Consider the following 25,075-nt stretch of genomic DNA (forward strand, 5'->3'; position numbering starts at 1 on the left):
GGCATGCCATAATATGGGAATAACCACAGGCGCAAGGATGGCCACGGGTAATTATACAATGGCGCCATTTTTAGGGTTTGTCGGGTCCCACATGGCTCGTGGCATGTTGTTGGGCCAAAGTGGCGTAATTTGGCCACGACTGGAAATTAGGGTTTCGACTAATGCCACTAAGGCAGAGCCGTGTTTGGAATACCCTAATTGGAATATGTTATGGCGTTTGGTGACGAACAAGATGTGGGTTAGCACGTTGGCACGCTATTTATGGCATGTTGACACGACCGGCATGCTACTTCGGCAAAGTTGCACGTTTGGCATGTTTGGCATGTTTGACATGCTACTGCGGAAAAGTTGCACGTTTGGCATGCCAATTAGCATGTTGGCGCGGCTTTTGGAAAGCCAATTTGGTATTGTGACCATCTGGCGCAACTTTGCCTCTTTTGATACTGTGGCAGGTTTAGAGCGACCTGATTGGTCGATTAAAAAGAGGGGGTCGGCCAAGCATGGGTGTGGCCACACTTCTAGTGTGTGTGTGGCGGATTTAAAGTGACCTGATTGGTCGATGAGAAATAGGGCCGAAAAGTATGGGCTCATCCACAACTCATGTGCGTGTGACGGGTTTAAGGCAACCTGATTGGTCGACGGGAAATAGGGGCCGGTTCGAGCAGCATGGGGTGTGACCACTTGCAAGTGGCGCCGGCTGTCCTATGGAATGGCCACACCTCCCTTTGTTGCTGCTCCTATTCCACGACTCCTTTTATTCCTTGTTTTCTGATTATGGGTAGGATTTTTCACCTACTAATCCATGGCGGATTAATTGCCTAGTTCGCCTAGGCTTAGTTTCGACGGGCGGGGTCTAATATACTGCGCAGGGCGCAAAACCCTAATTTTGTAAATTAGTTAGGGTAATATCTGAATCTTGTAAATTATCACAAAATTGATTGAATTCTATGTGTTGACACATAGTTCTTTAAGTTTATTGCCAGAGAGCAGTATGCTTTCCGATTGAATACTTTTATGCAAGGACCTTAACCTTGATACTTGGAAATTCGTGCTACTCTGCTGTGAGTGAACGCAAGTTGTCATGCCATACCAATATTAAGGGTTCAGCCAGGGAACATATCATAGAAAGCATTCAAACAAACTTATGTTAACTGAATAATATAGGCAAGGTGCCAAAATTTACAGAATATCTGGGATTGTTGCTACATGCACCATTCTGGATAAATTTCATGCATATATATTAAGTTACTCAATAAATGCGCCAGTGAAGAGGTTGAACACTCATCACTTTTACATGGCTCTGTTTCTTCGCAGAGTGACAGCACATTAAATGCAGGGTTTTACAAATTTAGCCCTGAACTAAAAACCACCATCAACAGTGGGTATATATTTTCTATGTTGAATACCAACGGATATATCCATTGGAACTTGCACCCAACAGCTGTAATTTTTGGAGCTTGCGACTAATGACTACATTCATTGGAGCCGTTCCGCCTACATTTATTGGAGATCGCGCCCGACGGATAAATATTTTCCTATAAAACTATACTAACGTAGATCGTTTTTTAAACACAACAAACTCAAATCATCCTCAACGAACCCCCTGAACCATCTATTCAAATAGTTCAGTAAAGGAAAACAAATAGTATGTTTGGAAGCAAAAGATGTTTGTCTATTATGTTTCATGGATAACCATAGTCTGATGGAATTCCCTTAGATGTATTTGAAATGTTCACAACGAGGTCGCACCGGTATCAAGAAGGTAATTGAGTCATTACCGGAGAAAATTAGGTATTTGGAATGTGAATATCTGAACTGTCCTTATGAAGCACAATTACTGGAGGATGCAATGAAACAGAAACAAGTTGACAAACTCTGCAAAAACTTCAAACTTAAAGGAAAGATGGAGTTTGAATATAAAAAGGGGATGGAATGTGAAACCCATGGTTGTAATTTTTTTTATGGAAATGCACCGGTCTATAGGAAAGAGTACATATCAAAAAGGTTTCTGGAAATGTCCTGGATGTAATTTGGTGGAATGGACTGATTAGGTGTTGTTATGTTTGAGTTAAAGGGTGAGTTTGAATATGAACTGATGTAATGTGCCTTTTCAATAATTAGTAGGTATTGTTGTTGTTATTTTAAGAGTTTCAATTTGATTAAACTGATGTAATATGCCTTTTAAATAATTTATACTTGTTATTTTCACTTTCGTAGGAATCACAATTACACTGAGCATGTGCGACAAGCCTTTAAACCATCAAGAGACCCTAATAGACAAGTTGTGTCTTGTGAGGTTTTACAGAGAGATATAACTATAAAACCTATCATTATTTTACTTGTTCACTTTTCATCTGAATCTTCAGAATCAACATCTTGTGCGGGTTCCCGGTAATACTCAGGGATGTTGTTTTTCAACAATAAGTAGCAGTTACAAAACCGAAATGTCTTTCCAAACTATTTTTATAACTTCCTTTATCCCCCTCCTTCTACAACAAAAGAAAATAATATCTATTTATAATTCAATTATTCAACAATTCAGTACACACTATTTGTAGGTAACCGGTAAGTCATGTACGATTACATGAGTGTAAGGGGCCCCGAAGAGGTATAATATTTTTGTATAGCGGTATATACTCTCTCACAGTTGAAGTGATTATGCACAATCTTTGTTGAAGATACCTAATTGTTCGTTGGTTCGGATTCTAGGTAGTTCTAATAAACTTTTGCAACATCTGGTCCTAAATGTTTGTTGTATTTCTTACTTGAACTCCTTCATCATTCTCTTGAAAAACATCGACCCATAAACTAATAATCACTTTATCTTCTTCTGGAGTGTAATACACCATAATTTTGAAAGGTATGTGTTGTTTTGTAAATAACAATTCATAGATGGAGAAGAAAGTTGGTCGAACTTATGTGATCACGGTTGAACGAAATGTGATCTATTCATACATGATAAATAATCTATTTTTTCGAATGTAACACATATCCATATATTGTAACAATATATTGAGAGAAGTGACCATATGACTGCAGATGCTGCATAAAGTGATTGAGAGAAATGACCATACATCTGCAATTACACTATAATCAGACTGAAAGAAATCACCATACGACTGCAACTACTGTATAATTAAATTAAAAAACAACTAACATATCATAATTGTAAACCACATGCCCATCAAATTAAAAAAAAAAACTTATTGTCAAACATAAATGAAAGGGAAAAAAACTAAAGTTCATTCAAACTTTTAACCGCAACATTCAAACTTTTTAGGTTTTAAAGTGCAACAACCATAAATGAAGACTATCATTCATCCTCCTCATCTTCGTCATCATCAGCATCCTCATCCTCACTTTCATCTCCATCATGTTCATATCCGTCTTCACAAACATGTTCACCTGCATGCTCAAAGTCATCTGGAATTTGTTCATTTTATTCTCCATAATAATCAAATGCACCATCCTCGTTTTGACCAGGAACAACTTTTTCATCTAAGTATGTATCATCATATTCTCCATCTGATGATGGAAGTACCACGTATTCCATGTCTGAACCCTCTAAACTACACGAGTCTGCTGCCTGGGCCCCCGGTTGTACTTGGCCTCATCTACGAGGACACCCAGCCGTGTGCGCAACAAGATCAGTTCTTAGTTGAAGGTGCACTTCAAGTTTTTTTAGACTTGACATAAAAACACGATGATTATCTGTAGGGCTCTGGAATCGGAACATGAACAACTCTACCACAATCCCTATCCCTACGTTCATGCTCAATAATCATGTTGTGTAAAATCAGACAACATTTCATTAGTAGCTTCAAGTCAGATTGTTGCCAATACTTACAGGGAGATCCGATGATTGTAAATTTACCATGAAGCACTCCAAAAACACGCTCGACATCCTTTTTTTTAGTCATCTGATACTTGTTGAATCTTACCATGTCTGCGACCTCCAATATCTGACAGAAAGCTTGTACAATTGCAGTCAACTTTGAATAGATACCATCGGATAAAAAGTATCCCATCTTGTATTGGTGACTATTTATGACATAATTGCATGGAGGTGATACACACTTTAACATGTTATCAAAAAGGGGTGAGTGTGCCAACACATTCGAATCGTCATTTTACCCAAATATTCCAAAAAAGTATGCCAAAACCATAAATCATATGACGCTACCGCCTCTAACACCACAAGATTGTGTTTCTCTTTACCCTGATAAGTTCTTTGCCAAGCTATCTGACAATTCTTCCATGGTCATTGCATACAATCAATACTACATAGCATTCCTGGAAATCCTCGTTCGACATTCTCACCTAGAAACCTATGAACATCTTCAGGAGTATATTCACGCAAATATCTTTTTCCAGAAGTCATGCAAATTGTGGAAAAATATTTTTAGATAATAGTATATTGTTGTGCCACCCGTACGAGTATAGTCATCGACACTATCAGCTGATGTACTTTTGCACACATATTTCATCACGACAACTAATTTCGTATGTGGAGAATTCCCCATAACACCAGTTGCATCCGGACGTTGCTGCCATTCTTGATCCACTTCAAGTAATTTTCCTAACAATTTCTCAAATAAATCTTCCTTCATGCCTAGACGTTGATAGGTGCAATATTTGCACTAGTTAGGTACTCAAATACTTTGCATTCTTGATAGTTTTTATATCATTATCTATGCTTTGATTTTGTTTGTTTTTGAGTTTCTTAGGTGTTTGAGGTTATCTTAACCAACAGAAAGTGGAACTAGCTCAAATTCGAGATTTCTTTGTATCACCTTGAAGAGAACGAAAAGACAAAGAGAAGGGCAAAATAACGGAGCCATTCTGACCCGTATGGAGAAGTTAGAAGCTGTTGAAACAAGTGAAAGTTGTTGAAAAAGGTGAACACACATAATTGATATCGGCAGACGCACCTTTTACTAGAGGCAACCACTGCAGTTCTAAAGGCATCGTCAGTCTTCTAAGACTGACAGTTGAACAAAGAATTCAAAAGTACCAGCCGTTTCACTGGAAACTGGTTGCAGATGAAAGTAGACATTCATGTTTGGCAGAGAGACGCTGGAAGCTGTGGTTGATGATGAGATCGATTCATGGGGTTAGCTGGCAGTGAATAAAGGAGGAGTTGCTGCCATTCGCAGTTGACAGCGATAATGATGATTTTTTATGAGAAGGGAAAAGATTGGCAGTGATATGGAGTTAGCTAAGCTCGTGGTGATTAGGATGGCGTTGTTCATGATTTTCATGGGTTTGCAAGATATGATGTTGAACAGGTTGGTGGAGCTGAACTGTATTGACGTTGTTTTGTTGTCGATTGCTGAAGGAAGTTTGAGTTTTATGCTGCCTGTGATAATAATAACTCGAGCCTTGAAATGATCAAGGGCCAAGTTCATCGACAGAATTGACGACAATGATGGAGAACTGAAGTTGAGGTCGAGTTGGTCTTTGGCAGCTGAATTCGAAATGCTGTGGTGCTGTTGACTGTTTCCGATGATTGATGGGCGTGGTTGTGGTTTCTTCCATGGATACGTATTGCAGCAGAGATATAAGTTCAGGAAGCTGTTGCCATTATCGGTGTCGGAGCTTGTTGCTAGATGACATTGACGGGAAGGTGGAAAAGCATTGTGATTCGATGGTTGATTCTCGAGTGCGAAGCTGGCAGTGATCGATGGTGGTATTCAGCGATGGATCGAGTTTGTAATGGTAGGATGTGAGGATGAAAGTCGAGTCTACAATGGACTGTTGTGGAGTTTTGAACAGAGTTATGAAGATGGAGGAGTTTGTTGTGATTTTTCTCAATGGGAGCTGAGTTGTTACGAGAGAATATCAAGCAGGGAAGAATAGTGGGAACATATGGAGTTGAAATGTGTAAGTGATGCTCGAGTTATAAAGCAGAAAGACCAAGGTAGTCTACGGGGTGGTTTCCCAACCGGAGGAAATAACAGAATAAGCTACGGACTGGTTTTACCACCGTAAGCAATTCCAGGTGAAGATACCGATTGGTTTTCTCACCGTAAGAGAACTCAGGAGAAAAATATTGTCTACCGACTGCCGTGAAGAAATATTTAGTTTCTACGGTCAGTTCCCTATAACTGACAGGCCAACGATTAATGGGGCTGGATTTCCTGCGAGCTCATTGGAGGATTTTACATTCTTTCTCACGGCCAGACTTATCTGTGACTTGTTTCAGCTAGTTTAGCGCAACTTTAGCACATTGGCAACCACTTACGAACGGGATTGGAGGCACGGGTCTTCTATAATTTGGAAACCTACATAAGAGAGTTTTTACTCATTATCTTAAATCATACTTTATGAGGAGAAGAAAAGAGTTAGGGTCTGGCGATTTTGGATTTGATCATAAAGATTGAATCCAGGGTTTTCTTTCTTTTTCTTCTTATTATTTTTTATGGATTATAAGAAATCCATGAGTAGCTAAACACTTCATATTGGTGAAGGATGTAGTCTGATATCATAAACATGCTACTAAATTAATATATTGGTTTTGTTATCTCAATCAAATTATTATTGTCTTGTTCTACGATTTTGTTGATGGTGGTTTTTAGTTCAGGGTTAAAATTGTAAAACCTTTCATTTAATATGTCGTCACTCTGCAAAGAGACAGACCCATGTAAAAGTGATGAGTGTTCAACCTCTCCACTAGCACATTTATTGAGTAACTCAATATATTCGCATGAATTTATCCAGAATGGTGCATGTAGCAACAATCCCAGATATTTTGTAAATTTTGGCACCTTGCCTATATTATTCAGTTAACATAAGTTTCTTTGAATGCTTTCTGTGCTATATTCCCCGGCTGAACCCTTAATATTGATATGGCATGAGAATTTGTGCTCACTCGCAGCAAAGTAGCACGAATTTCCCAAAATATCAAGGTTAAGGTCCTTGCATAAAAGTATTCAATCGGAAAGCATAATGCTCTCTGGAAATAAACTTAAAGAACTCATGTGTCAACACACAGAATTCAATCAATTTTGTGATAATTCACAAGATTCAAATATTAACCTGAATTGCAAAAATTAGGGTTTTGCGCCCTACGCAGTATATTAGACCCCGTTGGTCGAAACTAAGCTTAGGTAAACTAGGCAATTAATCCCCCATGGAATAGTAGGTGAAAAATCCTACCCAAAATCAGAAAACAAGGAATAAAAGGAGCCGCGGAATAGGAGAAGCAACAAAGAGAGGTGTGGCCATGCCATAGGCCAGCCAGCGCCACTTGCAAGAGGCCACACCCCATGTTGCCCGACGGGCCCCTATTTCCCATCGACCAATCAGGTCGCTTTAAATCCGCCACGCGCATTGGAAGTGTGGCCACGCCCATGCTTGGATGTCCCCTCTTTTTATCGACCAGTCAGGTTGCTCTAAACCTGCCACAGTATTAAAAGAGGCAAAATTACGCCAGATGGTCATAATGCCAAATTGGCTTTCCAAAACCGCGCCAACATGCCAATGACATGCCAAACGTGCCATACCGCTCCGCATGTTAATGTCATGCCAATCATGCCATGTCGCGTCAATGCCATGCCGCGCCAATACGCTAATTGGCATGCCAAACATGCCAAACCTGCCACTATGCCGCAGTAGCATGCCGAACATGTCAACGTGCAATAAATTGCGGGCCTACGTGCTAACTCACCTCCTATTCGTGGCCAATGCCATAACAAATTCCGATTAGGGTATTCTACTCAGAAACACAACTTTGATTTAGTGGCATTAGTCGAAACTCTAATTTCCAGTTGTGTCCCAAATTACGCCACTTTGGCCCCCACAACATGCCACGAGCCATGTGGGACCAGACAAACTCTAAAAAAGGCGCCATACTATAATCACCCGTGGCCATCCTTATGCCTGTGGTTATTCCCATATTATGGCCCGCCATAATTCCTTTAATGTGGCCATGGCACCGATTGCATAAAAACACCACCGTGTCGCGGCCATGCCACACGCGCTAATTAGGGTTTCGATATGCCAAACCCTAATTTAGCTAAAGTTTCCACGCCAACCAAGTCAAGTAATTCTCCAAAGTCCTTAAGTTTGATATAGCAACAGGAGCCAATGTTGTCGGAGTCATATTTGGGTTTAACACCAATATGCCAAAATAGCTGCCGCGGCTACGCCAGGCGCCACTATGCCAATGTCATGCGTTAAATATGCCATCATACCATCGGCATATGCCAATGACGCCACTTTGATATTATCATATTCCAATGGAATGTGGCCATAATCAGCGACCACCCTTTCTCACAGGCCACAATCTCAGTCGTCCAAATTCGCCACAGAATTGATAGGCCTGTGGAAAGGTTTAGGCGACCAGCCAAGACAAGCCTAATAGCATCACATGATATTTTCCTACGGCAAGTCTCTTGACTTTGACTTTCCACACATGGATATTTGCTACTTAGTTGGCATACAATTAATCAGAATAGCTAAGTCTTGCATATAAGACTCGTTTAGCAATACGCTACACATTTTCCACGAAAATGCTCGAGACATCAAATATGTCACAAACTGGGGGATGCTCATCAGTGTATTGGTCTGGCGGTTTACAGCGTGCGGCGTGCAACACGCCCATTATAAGAAAGTGTCAGAAAGCAGGGCATTAGTGGCGGCAAGAAGTAGTGGGTGTAAACTAACCAGTTTCTTTCATAGTGTGAACGTGGTCTCTGGCATTTACACATGACCCCACTTCTCCATCACTCAATCACTCCCACTTTCTACAAGATCAAGGTGCGTTCAATATGACTTGTATAAATAGGTTTTACCTATTTCAACAAAACAACAAGTTTTGGTTAGAACAACAATAAAGTATCCAGAAAAATACCAAAGAACTGATAGCTTTCATTCCGCTAGCCAGTTCCAAATTCTGATACAAGTCATAAAATAGCCACACCTTCAGAATTAAGCATTCTGGTCTCAACACCTTCTTCGCTTCCCTCCCTAAGACCAACCCTTCTCCTTTACTTTGTGACCGAAGCAAGACTGGAACAGTCATTTCTTTGTTTAAGCCAGGATTGTACAGATTGATCTCTCGAATCTAAAGTACTCCCATGCAGTGCATGTGTTTTAGGTTTAGAGTTGTTTCTCATCCACATACCCAAATTTACCAAAACCAGCAGAAACAGTTTTTACCCACAAACAATTGGCGGCACAGTGGGAGATTAATCTCTCGGTTGCAATATCAAATTCTAATTTTAATTTCATTTTTCCAATCCCAATTTCAAGATGGTAGAGCTCAGGTCCGGGTCAGCAACAAACCCTGAGGCCCCTGGCGCCGAAAACGGCCTTGGTATCAACGTTCCTTCCAGTGACATCAATGTACCACCTGTCAGCATGATCAACGCCAGCGGCGCAGGAAACATTCTCTCAGGCGTTACACCTCCGATCACCAGAGCCAGACCCGCTGCCGCCACCCCCAATATTTCTTAAAGTGTGACACCCCCAGTTGTCAACAGAGCGGCTGCCACTCCATCATTGGGACGAGAGACCGGAGGAGCAAGAGGAGGCCGACCCCCTATTACTATTGTTGATTTGATGGAAAGATAGGAAGTTCTTGCTAAGGCTTAGACGGACATGGCTTCAACTCAGAAAGTGGTACTTACTTTCCTCAAGACACTAACAGAGCGGTTACCACAGGAATCACGCCAACCAGATCCAATGAGGAGCACCTTTCATACCCCTGGCGCCAGTACCTCAGCAGGACGCACCTTTGTAGATGAAGAGGCCCGTTTTTTTCCTGAATGTCCATTGGAGAGAAACCAACCATCAAATTTCATCACGCGTGAAAATTTGGAACGACTTCTTCGAAATCGAGACAAAGGAAACTCGATGGACATGCATCAACATCAACCCCCATATCCTCCTGAAGTGCAAAGAGTTCCTCTTCCGAGGGGGTATTCTTCTCCTCAATTCTCCCTTTATGACGGCACTGGTAATGCGTGTGAACATGTCTCTCGATTTTTGGAATCCTTGGGTGAACATGAGTACAATCATGTCCTCCGTTTGAAGGAATTTCCAAAATCACTTACCGGAAGGGCATACACCTGGTACAACAACATCGCACCGAACAGCATATCCAACTGGTGTGACATGGTTACGGCTTTCTACAAGAAGTACTTCTTTGTTCTGAGAAAATCACCTTCTCAGATTTAGGAAGGATGTTTCAATGAAAAAATGAACATCCAAATGATTATGTCAAGAGATTCAGAATGTAGGCACTAGATTGTCACGACCCAAACGTGACTGAACAACAATTGGTGGAGTCTTGCATCAATGGCATGGTTCCCATTTATCGTACCTTACTGGAGAATCTACGGTTCCAGACATTCTCTGAACTTCATGAAGCTACTAAGCGGTTGGCCACAATATCCCCAACATTGTTAGAAAGAACCAAGCCAGCCAGAGGTGAAGACGCAAACGAAACTCGAGGAAAAAGACGCCTCATCAACTAGCAATAACACTGGTCCCTCTGTAAGCGTGGTTACTGAAGGAGGAAAAAGGAAAGCTCTAGCGGCAGAATAACAACCCAAGTGTGCAACACCAGCACATCAGGCGGCTCCACCTCGGAAGGTCGCGTCTAAAGCTCCTGCGCAACACCAAGAAGCTGGGGAAGCTGCTCTAGATTTCCCACTCCTAATCGAGGAAGTAATTGAACTCTTGGAGGCATGGATCCAAGATGATGCTATCAAGCTGCCTCCTATCAGGCGCCCTCCAACTGAAGAGGAAACAGCAAATCCCAAGTATTGCCGCTACCACAGGTTCGTCCATCACCCGACTAATGAATACAATAGGTTAAAACGCATTTTCAAGGAAAAGGTGGAGGCAGGAGAACTTCAACTGGTCAATGAGGATTTCACAGAGATCCTCTTCCAGTCAGGAGCTGCATGCTCTCTGGGGACTCTATTCACAAAACCGTGCAGTCCATGATGCAGCGTTTCTACGAATCCTATATTTCTCCAAGGTGTAGCGTCAAGATATATTTACATCCCTCAATCGTGTTGTGTCGGGAAAGCGACTCTTTGCTGTTGAAGAAGCCACTCTGAAATCCCAACCTCTCTCAGGAAGCGCTGTTGGAAAGTGCAACTGGGGACTGCTGACCACGGCTTACCTGAAGAATGCCGAGTTCGATGGTACGCTGATTGACGCGGCCTCTATCTACAACATTGTTACCGTCAAGACTCCGAGAGTTGCAGGAATTTCAAAGCAGGAGGCTACTCACTTTCCAATTGTGGTCAAAAACTCGGAGGGAGAAGCAATAAGAGGGTACGGCTACATTAACCTCGAAATTAAGGTGGGAGATGCTCTAACATATGGAAAATTCCACATTGTCAAAGAATGCCCAAATTATAACATGATTCTGGGGCGCTCGTGGGTACATGGAAATAAAAAAAATTAGGAGTATCCCCTTTGCCGGTGTCAATTCCCGAAATAATTTCAAACAAGCCATCCAACCCTGAAGATTACATGTTTCCGTATCAACAACTTGCCGGTGTAACCCAATTACCTGGAGAGAAACCGTCGATGTCCATCTGTAGATTCCAAACACAAGTAAGTTTTATTGAACAACCCTTTCTGCAACCAGTCACTTCTCCTCTCGGCCAGGCCTGGGGACTCGAGCCAATTATCAACCCGGGCGTCACTAGGAGATGTGAATGGGATGTTGGGCCCTTTAAGTGTTTCGTCAAAATTTTGGAGGTTGTCTTAGTCAAGAATAATGAACCCAAGAGTCAAGTATCCGCACAACATCAAAACCCATTCCAAGTTGGAGATATGGTAGTGGAAGTTGTCGCTCATCCTCCTTCGTCCAACTCCACAGACGAACCATACTTAGTAGCAGAAGTTATTTTGGGAGGCTACTGCAAGCTCATCAATGCCGAAAATTCGGAAGGTGTAATAATACACGCTCAGTGGCTCAAACCATTTAAAGCCTGAAAGTGTCACGCTGCCTCTTGCCTCAAAATTCTTCTTAGTATTTCCTTCAACAATTTCCCTTTTCATTCAATATTTGTATTTCCTCCAAAATGATTGCACTGCTTGCATTCATAATTAGGATTTCGATTTTAATTAAAGCATCTTTCTTTCAAAAAATAAAAAAGGGGGTTTTCCTGAATTATCTCAAAGGAAACGTGCTAAGTAAATCCGAGCTCTCACAAAGCCATTACCCATCAATTCGAAACCAGAAAAATCAAACCTTACAAGAAATATCTTATTCAAAAATACTGAAGAGGGGAATACGCAAGGAAGAAGATCGTCAAGTAGCGGCACATGCACCTTCTTTCAAGAACATCTGTCTTCAACCTTGGCCTGACAAGGTTTCTCTACTTCTCACAACATGTGTTCCAGTTCGTGACAACTCGCGCTGCTACATACCACGGCGGCATGCCACAGATGCCTAAAGTTGTGTAATTTACAAGGGAGAACCAAGAAACAAACAGTGTGGCGTCCTCATCCACACTATTTGTGTGTTGTATTTCTATTTGCTGAATGGCCCCAGGATAAATTTGTTTTACGCAAAGGGGTTTTTGGATTCTTTTCAGTCGGGAGATTTTGTTCACTCATTCAAGGAAAGACATGAAACTATCAAAGCGGAATGAAAGAATGTTACTTGGCGAATCCCTAGCTCCGGTCACATGAACAAAAGAATAAAGATAAATTCATGGAGTATCGAGACAGCTACACGACGCTAAAAGGTTGTTCTATGAAAGAAAATAACAAAATGGAAAACTAGTTATCAATGTCAAAGCCCGTTTCAGCAACTCTCCAACTGCTCCAGCGTTTGCTTCAGCGCCCTCTCCAATCGCCGCTTCAATAGTATCCTCGACGGTCGCTTCAGCCTCTCCAACAGTAGTTGCGACATCCTGGGCCGCGCCGACATCCTTCTCAGCAACTGCTCCAACAACATCTTGAGGATACTCCGGTTCGTCAACATCAGAGTCAAGGATTACGATACCGTCATGAACAGGGTAATTGAACTTGCTCTCTCCTGGAGGTTTCTTAGGCTCGATCCTTCGCCGCTTTAGTCGGGCAGCGAATCTTTCAGCCCTGGCACTGGGTTGCTGAGATGCTTCAATAGACTGAGACTTAACGCGCTGGGACGCTTCATCATGTCTCCACTTTTCCTCCATGTCAACTGAAGCGATGAAAGCTTGAGCACGCGTCCGAACAAGGCGTAGATGAGTGAGAGGCATACCCTGTATGATCCGACCAGCTTCGCGAAACAAAGGATCGATTTTGTTCAATACCTCCTCATATGCAGAAACCCTGGGTTTGTCGACTTCAAAGCTTTTCTCCGAAGAATCAGAAAGATGATCATCACCAGGAGTTCCCATCATATACTGCAAAAAAGCATTATGTCTGCATCAATAACCTACGCGGTAAAAGAAAGCAAAAGCAGAGCTGTGAGGGGAGGTATGAAACAATACCTAGAAAGAAGATGAATGCGATTCTATGGTGATCTATATGAAAGAAAAGGCTCAGAGTGGTCTTTTATATCACGCAGATTGATGACACCTGGGAAAGAAAACTCTTTTGCATGTCGTATATAAAGGCTCTGGATACGGGATATCAACTGGATTAGATACTTATCTATCTGGGATAATTGGCTCACCTAGGATACTGATGGGTGGAATCTCGCCGCTACAGAAGCAAAGCTAGTGGAACAAGGAATAAAAGATGGGCAACGTCTTTTATATGCATAGCACTTTTGGAATTCGAGTAGAAGAAGGTTTCCTTTTGGGCCATATACGGAAGAAGGCATATGGGCCCCCGGTGTCAATGTTCCATGGCACCAATCTCAACAGCCGAGCCAGAAGTACGCTAACGCCCCAAGCGCCAGCACCGTAGCAAAGCCAGAGGTACGCCAAGCGCCATCACCTTGTGGCCAAACCGCCAATGCAAAGATCATAGACTACTCATGCCTCTTGCCAAGGTCAGTCGAATTTTTCTCGGCAATCTCTTCATGTCATGCCTTTTCGATTTTTATCCTCGTCTGTCACCATCTCATGTTTACCCCGCAACAATGCCACTGTTACGTGCTAAGCAGGGGACTTAATGTTGATGGTGGTTTTTAGTTCATGATTAAAATTGTAAAACCTTGCATTTAATATGTCGTCACTCTGCAAAGAGACAGACCCATGTAAAAGTGATGAGTGTTCAACCTCTCCACTGGCGCATTTATCGAGAAACTCAATATATCCGCATGAAATTTATCCAGAATGGTGCATGTAGCAACAATCCCAGATATTCTGTAAATTTCGGCACCTTGCCTGTATTATTCAATTAGTATAAGTTTGTTTGAATGATTTCTGTGCTATGTTCCCCGGTTGAACCCTTAATATTTATATGGCATGACAATTTGTGCTCACCCGCAGCAGAGTAACACGAATTTCCCGAAAATATCAAGGTTAAGGTCCTTGCATAAAAATATTCAATCGGAAAGCATACTGCTTTCTGGCAATAAACTTAAAGAACTCATGTGTCAACACATAGGGTTCAATCAATTTTGCGATAATTCACAAGATTCAAATATTAACCTGATTTGCAAAAATTAGGGTTTTGCGCCATGCGTTGTATATTAGACCCCGTTGGTCGAAACTAAGCTTAGGTAAACTAGGAAATTAATCCGCCATGGATTAGTAGGTGAAAAATCCTACCTAAAATCAGAAAACAAGGAATAAAAGGAGCCGGGAATAGGAGCAGCAACAAAGAGAGGTGTGGCCATGCCATAGGCCAGCCGGCGCCACTTGCAAGAGGCCACACCCCATGTTGCCCGACGGGCCCCTATTTCCCATCGACCAATCAGGTCGCTTTAAATTCTCCACGCGCACTGGATGTGTGGCCATGACCATGCTTGGTCGACCCCTCTTTTTATCGACCAATCAGGTCGCTCTAAACTTGCCATAGTATTAAAAGAGGAAAAATTGCGCCAGATGGTCACAATGCCAAATGGGATTTCCAAAACCGCGCCAACATGCCAATGACATGCCAAACGTGCCATCCCGCTCTGCATGTTAATGGCATGCCAAACATGCCATGCCGCGTCAATGCACTAAACGTGCATGCCAAACAAGCCAAACATGACATGCTGCGCCAATACGCTAATTGGAATGCCAAACATGCCAAACGTGCCACTATGCCGATGTAGCATGCCGAACGTGTCAACGTGCCATAAATAGGGCGCCTACGTGCTAACTCACCTCCTGTTCGTGGACAACGCCATAATAAATTCCAATTAGGGTATTCTAATCAGAAACACGGCTTTGCTTTAGTGGCATTAGTCGGAACCCTAATTTCCAGTTGTGGCCCAAATTACGCCACTTTGGCCCCAAAAAACATGCCACGAGCCATGTGGGACCGACAAACCCTAAAAATGGCGTCATACTATAATTACCCGTGGCCACCCTTGCGCCTGTGGTTATTCCCATATTATGGACCTCCATAATTCCATTAATATGGCCATGGCACCGAATGCATAAAAACGCCACCGTGTCGCAACCATGCCACACGCGCTAATTAGGGTTTCGATATGCCAAACCCTAATTTAGCCAAAGTTGCCACACCAACCAAGTCAAGTAATTCTCCTAAGGCCTTAAGTTTGATATAGCAACATGAGCCAATGTTGTCGGAGCCATATTTGGGTCTAACACCAATATGCCAAAATAGTTGTAGCGGCTACACCAGACGCCACTATGCCACGGCTACGCCAGGCGCCACTATGTCACTGGCATGCGTTAAATATGTCATCATACCATCGGCATATGCGAATGAGGCCACTTTGCTATTATCAGATGCCAATGGAATGTGGCCATAATCAATGGCCACCCTTTCTCACAACCCACAATCTCAGCCGTCCAAATTCGCCACAAAATTGACAGGCATGTTGCAAGTTTAGGCGACCAACCAAGACAAGCCTAATAGCATCATGTTATTTTCCTGCGGCAAGTCTCTTGACTTTGACTTACCACACATGGCTATTTGCTACTTAATTGGCATACAATTAATCTGAATAGCTAAGTCTTGCATACAAGACTCGTTCAACAATCTGCTACATATTTTCCACGAAAATGCTCGAGACATCAAATATGTCACAAACTGGGGGATGCTCATCAGGGTATTCGTCTGGCGGTTTACAGCGTGCGGCGTGCAACACGCCCATTATAATAAAGTGTTAGACACCCGGGAATTAGTGGCGACAAGAAGTAGTGGGTGTAAACTAACCAGTTTCCTTCATAATGGGAACGTGGTCTCTGGCATTTACACATGACCCCACTTCTCCATCACTCAATCACTCCCACTTTCTACAAGATCATGGTGCGTTCAATATGACTTGTATAAATAGGTTTTACCTATTTCAACAAAACAACGAGTTTTGGTTAGAACAACAACACAGTATCCAGAAAAATACCAAAGAACTGATAGCTTTCATTCCGCAAGCCAGTTCCAAATTCTGATACAAGTCATAAAATAGCCACACCTTCATAATTAACCATTCTGGTCCCAACACCTTCTTCGCTTCCCTCCCTAAGACCAACCCTTCTCCTTCACTTTGTGACCGAAGAAAGACCGGGACGGCCATTTCTTGGTTTAGGCCGGGATTGTACAGATTGATCTCTCGAATCTAAAGTACTCTCGTGCAGTGCATTTGTTTTAGGTTTAGATTTGTTTCTCATCCACACACCCAAATTTACCAAAACCAACAGAAACGGTTTTTACCCACAAACAAATTTATTATCGCGCATGATTGTATGATTGTCTGTTTAGGAGCGTTATTAAATGACCATGAATGCATATCTATAGCTAGACTAGGGTTTTGAGATACGTAATTGTTGAGAAAGATTGTCATAAGTAGAATATTGTGATTACCAATTGTATTCAAAATCTTTGTTTGATTGCAAGTAAAAGCTTGGCCTATGTTAAATAGTTTACTCATAGTAGTTCTGTTGCATGGATTAGTCTAATTCATAGAACTTAAGGCTCTTGGAGGATTAAACTTAATAGCACGTTGCATTAGGTTGTTCACTGAGTAGTATTCACATATTCATCGTTATGGTATGTGATGATATAAGGAATTTACCGGAGTATGCTATTGATGGGGTACTTTAGGATTCTTGATAATGAATGATTGAGTGAAAACACCAGTTATTAGTCGAAGTGCATGTATTATGATTGATGATGAACCTTAACCAGTATTCTCAACTTATTGATTCTCTTTATTGATTCTTTGTTATTATTATTAGTTTAATTATTTTAGACCAAAATCAAAAATCCCCCCCAGGTTACTTAAGTTTTCAATTACGAATAACAACCAATATCTCCGTGTGGAACGAATCTGTTCTTATAACTATACTATTATTTATAATTGTGAACTGAAAGAACTTAAATTATTTTTGCATCGACTGACAACCGACCAAACGTCGTCTGAATTGTCTGTAGGTATAACTGGCTCCATGTATGAAATAATCATTCATCATTTTTGCAATATGCCACACTCGATCTCGGCTAATTACACTACGTGTCTGCACCTCGCACCGGTTGCCGAATAATACACAGAAGTTCTCCCAAACATAATTGTGTAAACATTAGCAGAGCTTTTTCTTCTTCATTACTAGAAGTATCCAAATAGATTCCATGTTCAATTCTCACATAAAGCACGAATTAGACTCATTTTGTACCTTTGCAAACAACAATTATAGTTTCAATTTGCCTATACCATACATGAAATACAAGTCAATCAACATTAAACATCAATAAAATAGTAGTTTACAAACATTTCATTCAACATAAATCAAGAGATGTATCACAAAACAAGTAATAATCATGGATTTTTCACTACATCTATGTTTTAATGTTGTTATTAACTTACATACAAAATACCTAATCACCTCAGTATCAACAATTTCATGAAGAAAAAAAAATTACTTCAAAAGCTAAAATTAGAATGACTTACCTTTGATAATTTCTTGGATGGAATTTGAAATTGAAGAATGCAATAGAATCACCTTTGAGTATGGATCAAATCCTTTTAATTTCAGCTAACAAATGACCCAAAATCACCATGAAAATTGAAAGGGGAAAAAAAGAGTTTGAGAGGGTTTAGAGAGAAGGAAATAGAGTGAAGAAGGAGAAGTAGGAAATCAGTGGGCCTACTGGATGTTTAAATCCGTGTGCCTACTGGATGTTTATACTCCAAAAATGGAAACTGGGTATTTGTTTTAGTCAAGTCAACGCATTGACTGATTCGACACTATTTACACGGAACGTGTAATGTAGCTAAGGGATAAAAACACACCATAGTGAGGTTACCCTGAGACTCATTTCCCTTAGATTCAAATAAGGCATATCTAAGGTAAATGACACATCATAGTGCTTGACCTAAGCAATTAAAACATTAAATATGTTTTCCCAAGATGGAAAATAGGGTGTTGGAAGAATTGGAGATAAGAAGTTCTCCTCTGTTTTATCACATGTATGAGAGAAAGTGTTTCAGTTAAAAGGAAAAAAAACTGTATGAGAGAGACAGTATCTTAGCAAATAGGGTGTTGGAAGAATTGGAAGATAATAAGTTCTCCTACGTTCTATCACATGTATGAGAGAGATGTTTCAGTTGAAAGGAAAAAAAAATGTACGAGAGAGACTGTAATTTAGCTTTTTGATAATAGATCAAGCATCTCTTCTTTTTAATTAAAACGACTCAAATACAAGTGGTTCCTTTTTTTATAACTAGACAAATAGTAAATTATATGCAAGTAATAATTTTGGGGCCAGCTCGATCTTCTCAAATCGTACTTCTGATTGATTTTGCAGCTTCTCGGAATCTTACCGCCGAAAGAAAAACAAATTAACGGTGAGTTTGGATGCAGAATTCTAAAGGTGGAATTCATGGGTCCAAAGGATTTGGTGGAATTACGATTCCCTTAGTATGTTTGGTTGTCTGAATTCCTTAGATTCACGTTTCTTTCCGGATTTATAATTCCACCAAATCTCTCATTTTGAATACCACCTTCCCGCTAAGATTTGCCGAAAAACTTAAAACGGGTTTATGGGCCCACTTTTTAAAAATCTTAAAAACCATATTTTATCCCTCTAGAAAATCTCCAAATAGTATAAGGATCTAAAACAGAGAAATGTTAAGAATTCTAAGAATTTTCACTTGGCGACCAGACACACGAGGAATTTGCATGATTCCCGGTTTTTGTAATCCCATGGAATAATATATCCATCAGAATTGTGAATTCCACATCCAAACACACCATAAAGAAAAAAATAAGTGAATTAGTCAAAAACGGAAAATCCAGTCACTTTTTATTATCACACACTTACACTATATCAGAATTTGGGCACCGGTTTCTTATAAAACCCAAATACTCCTTCCGCCCATGTTATGCAGGCTGAATATTAGTTTTTGCTTGCCCGTCTGTGTAGGCATTGTTTGTTGGAGAAAATGAGTTTTATTTTTCGGTTTTGTAGTCTTGGTGGGAATGGAACTTAGGACCTTTGAGTCTCTAAGGGCACTTTCTCATTTTCTTATGAGTGAATGAAATATGACCTTTAGTTCTACATAGGGTATAACTAAAAAGGAGCTCCACTATTAACTATTCCATTATGGATAGTTAGACAAACAACGTGGGTGAAATGGGTGGGATAAACAATATTTGTTTCCACTAAGGCTTGAGTTTTGGACTCGGGCTCGTTCTTGCGTCGTGGATATAGGTTAACAAGACTTACCTTTTTGGACAAAATTCTTTTGAAATATTTCTTTAAATATTTTAATAACAAAATAAATTTTGTATTTAATGTGGGGGGCGTATGACTTGGAGAGGATTTATTTATTTCTGTTTTTATTTTTATGTCGACATAATGTGCAGTTAATTGCGTAACTGTTTTTACCATTTTGGAAAATCTTGAATTAATGAAAATTTATTTTGGTTTTATTACAAAATTACATTCTCTTTAATTCATTCTTGATGCACATTATTATCGATTATCTCTCTTCTCCACTATATAAACCTTCTGGTTTCTTCATTCTAATTTGTGTCCAGAAGAGCTACTATCCTCTTCTTTTCGTCTCTCTCCCTCTGTGTGGTATTTTTCATTTCTTCTGTGCCATTGCTGTTGAGTTCGTATGAGTGGGCAAGTATTGTAGTGCTAACAATACTTGCAACGGGGAGTTTTATCCTGGATAAAACTTGACCACAGGGTATAGGCATCACTCATTCTTGAGGCATACCGGTCAACTATTGTGTTAAGGACAGCGTGTTGAACACGTGACTCTGTCCTCTGTTTACTATCAATTGAGTGTTTATTTACCTTTCATAAATTTTATTTCTAACTTCTTCACATCTTCTTTTAGTGTTTTATTGTTACAGTTGCAACAATCTTAACACAATAGTCGTTTCTATCTGTAACAATGAGTAAAAACGATGTTGATGGGTCTGCAAAATTTTCTGGGGACCTCACCCGGGTTTGCCAATCCGATCACTTCCATTATAAAGGAGATAAGTATCAATAAATTTTATTTATTTGATCGTTCCTTGTCTTTAATTATAGCACCCAACAATCATGGATGTTATTTGTGGAGTGAAAAAGGAAAAAATGAATTTTTGGGTCAGCTGTAGAGTTTCGAGTTTATCTCTTACCCTAAAAAGAATTTTTATAAATCCTTTTGGAATAATGTAGTAGACATCTTCATAGTTACCCACGTAAAATTTCAGAATTTTTGGAGTTGTAAAAGTATTTTTTCGATATTTTACAAAACAGAGAAATGTTCCTGAAAAATTCTGACGAGCAGAAATTTGTTGTTGACAATATTAGTTTTTATGGGGTAACCATGAGTTTTTTGAAATGGTGGTTCAAATGAAGTTTGTAAATCCAGATGTTATCTTCAAAATTCATATTATACTTTCTTATTAGGAATTGTGTTTTGTGAATAAAGGTGTCATCTACAAGGGACATGGCTAATAGGCGCATGTGGCTGAAAATAAATCTTCCAAAGATGGCAAAGGTGAGAATGTCAAATGCAACACTATGCATAGCTCTTGTAAGAAAGGTATGTTTCGTAGACCTAAATCTAGCATTACTTTAATTAAGGGTGATTGTTTTGTTGGTAAAATTCCTGTTCAAATGGCAGTAATTGTAGACAACGTAAAACCTTAATTAGTAGAAAGTTAATGCTAATTTAGTTGAAAACAAACTAGCATGAGTTCAGTGGCATGATGTCGGAAGTTATTTTAATAACCAGTGTGAGATATGATGGGTGTACTTTGGATCCACTAAGCATGTTTGTTGAAACAGAGACCTGTTCACCTCCTATTAGAGGATACGGGATATCGAGAAAGTTTATATGAGTAACTCATATGCGACAGAGGTTGCATAAAAGGGAAAGGTCGAGCAGAAGCTCATATCTGTAATATTATCACGTTGAATAAAGTTTTCATGTTCTGGGCATATGCAAGAATCTTGTATCTTGTTCTGTTGTAGATGGTAAAGATTGAAGATCTTAATTAAATTTGGAAAACTTGTTATAACTAAGGGAAATGATTTTCCAGGCATCGGTTATATGACTCAGGGTTTATATAAGCTTAAAGGAAAATTGATGAAGTGAACATTTCTAATTTTTTGTGTGTGTTTGAATGTTTTTCATGGTAGACTTAGATTAAATTACAAGTCAATGCATAAACTAGCTAATGTAGGATGCATACCCAAATTGAGTTTGGAAAAAGAACACAAATGTGAAATTTGCATAGAATCAAAATATGCTAGAAAAACCTTTTTAGTAAAAATGTTCGTAGAAATTCTAAACCCTTAGAATTAATTCACTCGGACCTAGTTGACTTGAAATCCGTTCAAACTAGAGGTGGTAAGAAATGGTTTGTTACTTTTATAGACGATTGTACGAGGTATTGTCATTTATATTTGCTTAGAGGTAAGGATGATTCCTTAGAAGCCTTTAAGATATATAAACTAGAAGTTGAAAACCATTAAATGATACCATTAAAACAGTTAGGTTTGACCGTGGTGGTAAGTATAAAATTCTTATAAAATATTTTTGTATATAAAGTGGCTTAATACACGAAGTTACCCCTCCTTATTTCACCTCAGTCTAATGGTGTAGATGAACGTAAGAACCGTATCATTAAGGAGATGATGAATACCATGTTAATTAGTTCAGGATTACCTTCGAACTTGTGGGGGGAAGCTGTCCTCTCATCCTGCTATATATCCTGAATAGAATACCCTTTAAAGGATCAGATAAAACTCCATATGAATTGTGGAAATGTAGACAACCTTCTTTTGCATACTTCAAAGTGTGGGGGTGTTTGGCTAAGGTTCAGATCCCTAAACCTAAAGCAACCAAGGTAGGACTCAAAACTGTTGACTGTGTCTTCATAGGGTATCCTGAGCATACTCCTGCATATAGATTTATGGTTGTGAGTTCTGAAATTTATGAAATTGGTGTGAATACTATTATGAAGTTTAGGGATGTTGTGTGTTTTGAAACTGTTTTTCCTTTGAAAACTGAATCTCGTAAGAGAGGTGTTGATCCCCTAGATGTCCCTTCAACCAGTCAGACTTTCTCTTTAGAGGAAGATGAAGTAGAAACTGATCCTAGGAGAAGTAAAAGGGATAGAACCAAAACCTCCTTTGGACCTGACTTCGTAACAATAGCAGAGTCTGATCCTCAGACTTATAGAGAAGCCATGAATTCACCGGAAGCGCCATAGTGGAAAGAGTCCAGTATTAGTGAAATGGAATCCATCAAAGAGAATGATACGTGGGATATAGTAGATTTACCTCCAGGGTGCAAGTCCATAGGATGTTAATGGATATTCATGAGGAAACGTAAATTAGATGGAACTATTCAAAAATACAAGGCTAGGTTAGTAGTTAAAGGCTACAAAAAAAAGGAAGGTGTAGATTTCTTTGATACTTACTTACCCGTTACGAGAATTACTTCCATTAGGATGTTAATTGCTATAGCTGCGGTTCATAACCTAGAGATACATCAAATGGATGTAAAAACATATTTTCTACATGGTGAATTAGATGAAGACATTTACATGGAACAACCTGAGGGATTTGTAGTGAAAGGTTGTGAAAACAAAGTTTGTAAACTGAAAAAATCTTTGTATGGATTGAAACAAGCACCTAAAAAATGGAATGAAAAATTTGATCATGTAATGTTTTCTAGTGGTTTTAAAATCAATGAATCCGACAACTGTGTCTATGCTAAACTTGTGAATGATGCCTGTGTAATTGTATGCTTGTATGTTGATGATATGCTTATACTTGGTACAAACATGAAAGTAATTAATTCCACTAAGAGCATGCTAAATGAGAACTTTGACATGAAAGACTTAGGCCCCGCAGATGTAATCTTAGGGATGAAAATTAGAAGAACTTCTAACGGTTATAGTCTTAGTCAATCTCATTATGTTGAATCTGCGCTTAGAAAATTCAATCATTTTGATTGCAAACCTGCTCATACTCCATATGATCCTTATTGTAGACTCACAAAGAATAAGGGTAATGGAGTGTCACAACTTGAATACTCACGAGTTATAGGAAGTCTAATGTATTTGATGAACTGTACTAGGCCAAACATTGCTTATGTTGTGAGTAGGTTAAGTAGGTATACTTGTAATCCAGGGCAGGAACATTGGAATGCACTTTTTAGAGTGTTGAGGTATTTGAAATACATTTTGACCTTTTGTTTGAATTATGAAGGGTACCCTGCCGTCCTTGAGGGATTTTGTGATGCAAACTGGATATCGGGCTCAGAGGAGTCCAAGTCTACGAGTGGATATATTTTCACTCTAGTTTGAGGGTATGTTTTTGGAAGATTTCCAAACATACATGTTTTGCTCAAATTTACTATGGAATTTGAGAGTATTACGTTAGATAAAGCACGAGAGGGGTCCGAGTGACTAAGATGCTTTTTAGAAGACATTCCTCTCTGGCATAGGCCTGTGCCATCTATATCTATACTTTGTGTTAGCCAAGCTGTAATAGCTAAAGCTAAGAATAACTAATCTCAATTGGCGTTATTTACATTGATTGGATTATGTCCAAGGAGAATATCGCAGTCCCTTTGACGAAAGGTTTGTCCAAAGAGATAATTAATTATGCATCAAAGGGGATGGGGCTTAAGCTCATTAAATAAACTTTCCATGAAGGATACTCAACCTTGTTGACTGGAGATCCCAAGATCAAGGTTTTGAATGAGACAACTAATTTGTGGTGGGTCAAGGTAAACACTATCAAAGAATTTCATTCTCTGTCCCTTCCCTATGGTGTAGACGTGATAGTGTGACTGCATGTGAATGATGACTTTCAATTAAGTCTTAATGAGCTCTGTAGTTTAAATTTAAGATTAAAGTGGGGTGTAACAGTAAACACTCTTGATGGAACTCACCTATCTGAATGTGGAAGTGGGTCGCTTCCTATGAGAATAGAGATGATTCTCTAGAGCATTCTGAGAAAAGAGATTTGTCCAGGGTCAAAAAGGACACAACGGCACGAACTTGACATCACCTAGAGAGATATCACGTGTGGTTATTATCGCGGATTACACCAAACGATGCCAGTTCAAGACATCGCGTTCACTGTCCATAAAGTAGTTCCGACAATTTCTCACTAAGCAAAGGTTCAAGACCTCATGGACACCTCTTGCCTAAGTGGTATTTCTCGCTTTCCGTTTTCTGATTTTTATCGATATTTCATTAATGTGGGGGATTGTTGGAGAAAATGAGTTTTATTGTTTCGGTTTTTTAGTCTTGGTGGGAATGGAACTTAGGACCTTTGAGTCTCTAAGGGCACTTGCTTATTTTCTTATGAGTGAATGAAATATGACCTTTAGTTCTACATAGGGTATAACTAAAGAGGAGCTCCACTATTAACTATTCCATTATGGATAGTTAGACAACAATGTGGGTGGAACGGGTGGGATAAACAATATTTGTTTCCACTAAGGCTTGAGTTTTGGACTCGGGCACGTTCTTGCGCCGTGGATATAGGTTAACAAGACTTACCTTTTTGGACAAAATTCTTT

Source organism: Papaver somniferum, chromosome 1 (assembly GCF_003573695.1).
Source record: "Papaver somniferum cultivar HN1 chromosome 1, ASM357369v1, whole genome shotgun sequence".
NCBI lineage: Eukaryota > Viridiplantae > Streptophyta > Magnoliopsida > Ranunculales > Papaveraceae > Papaver > Papaver somniferum.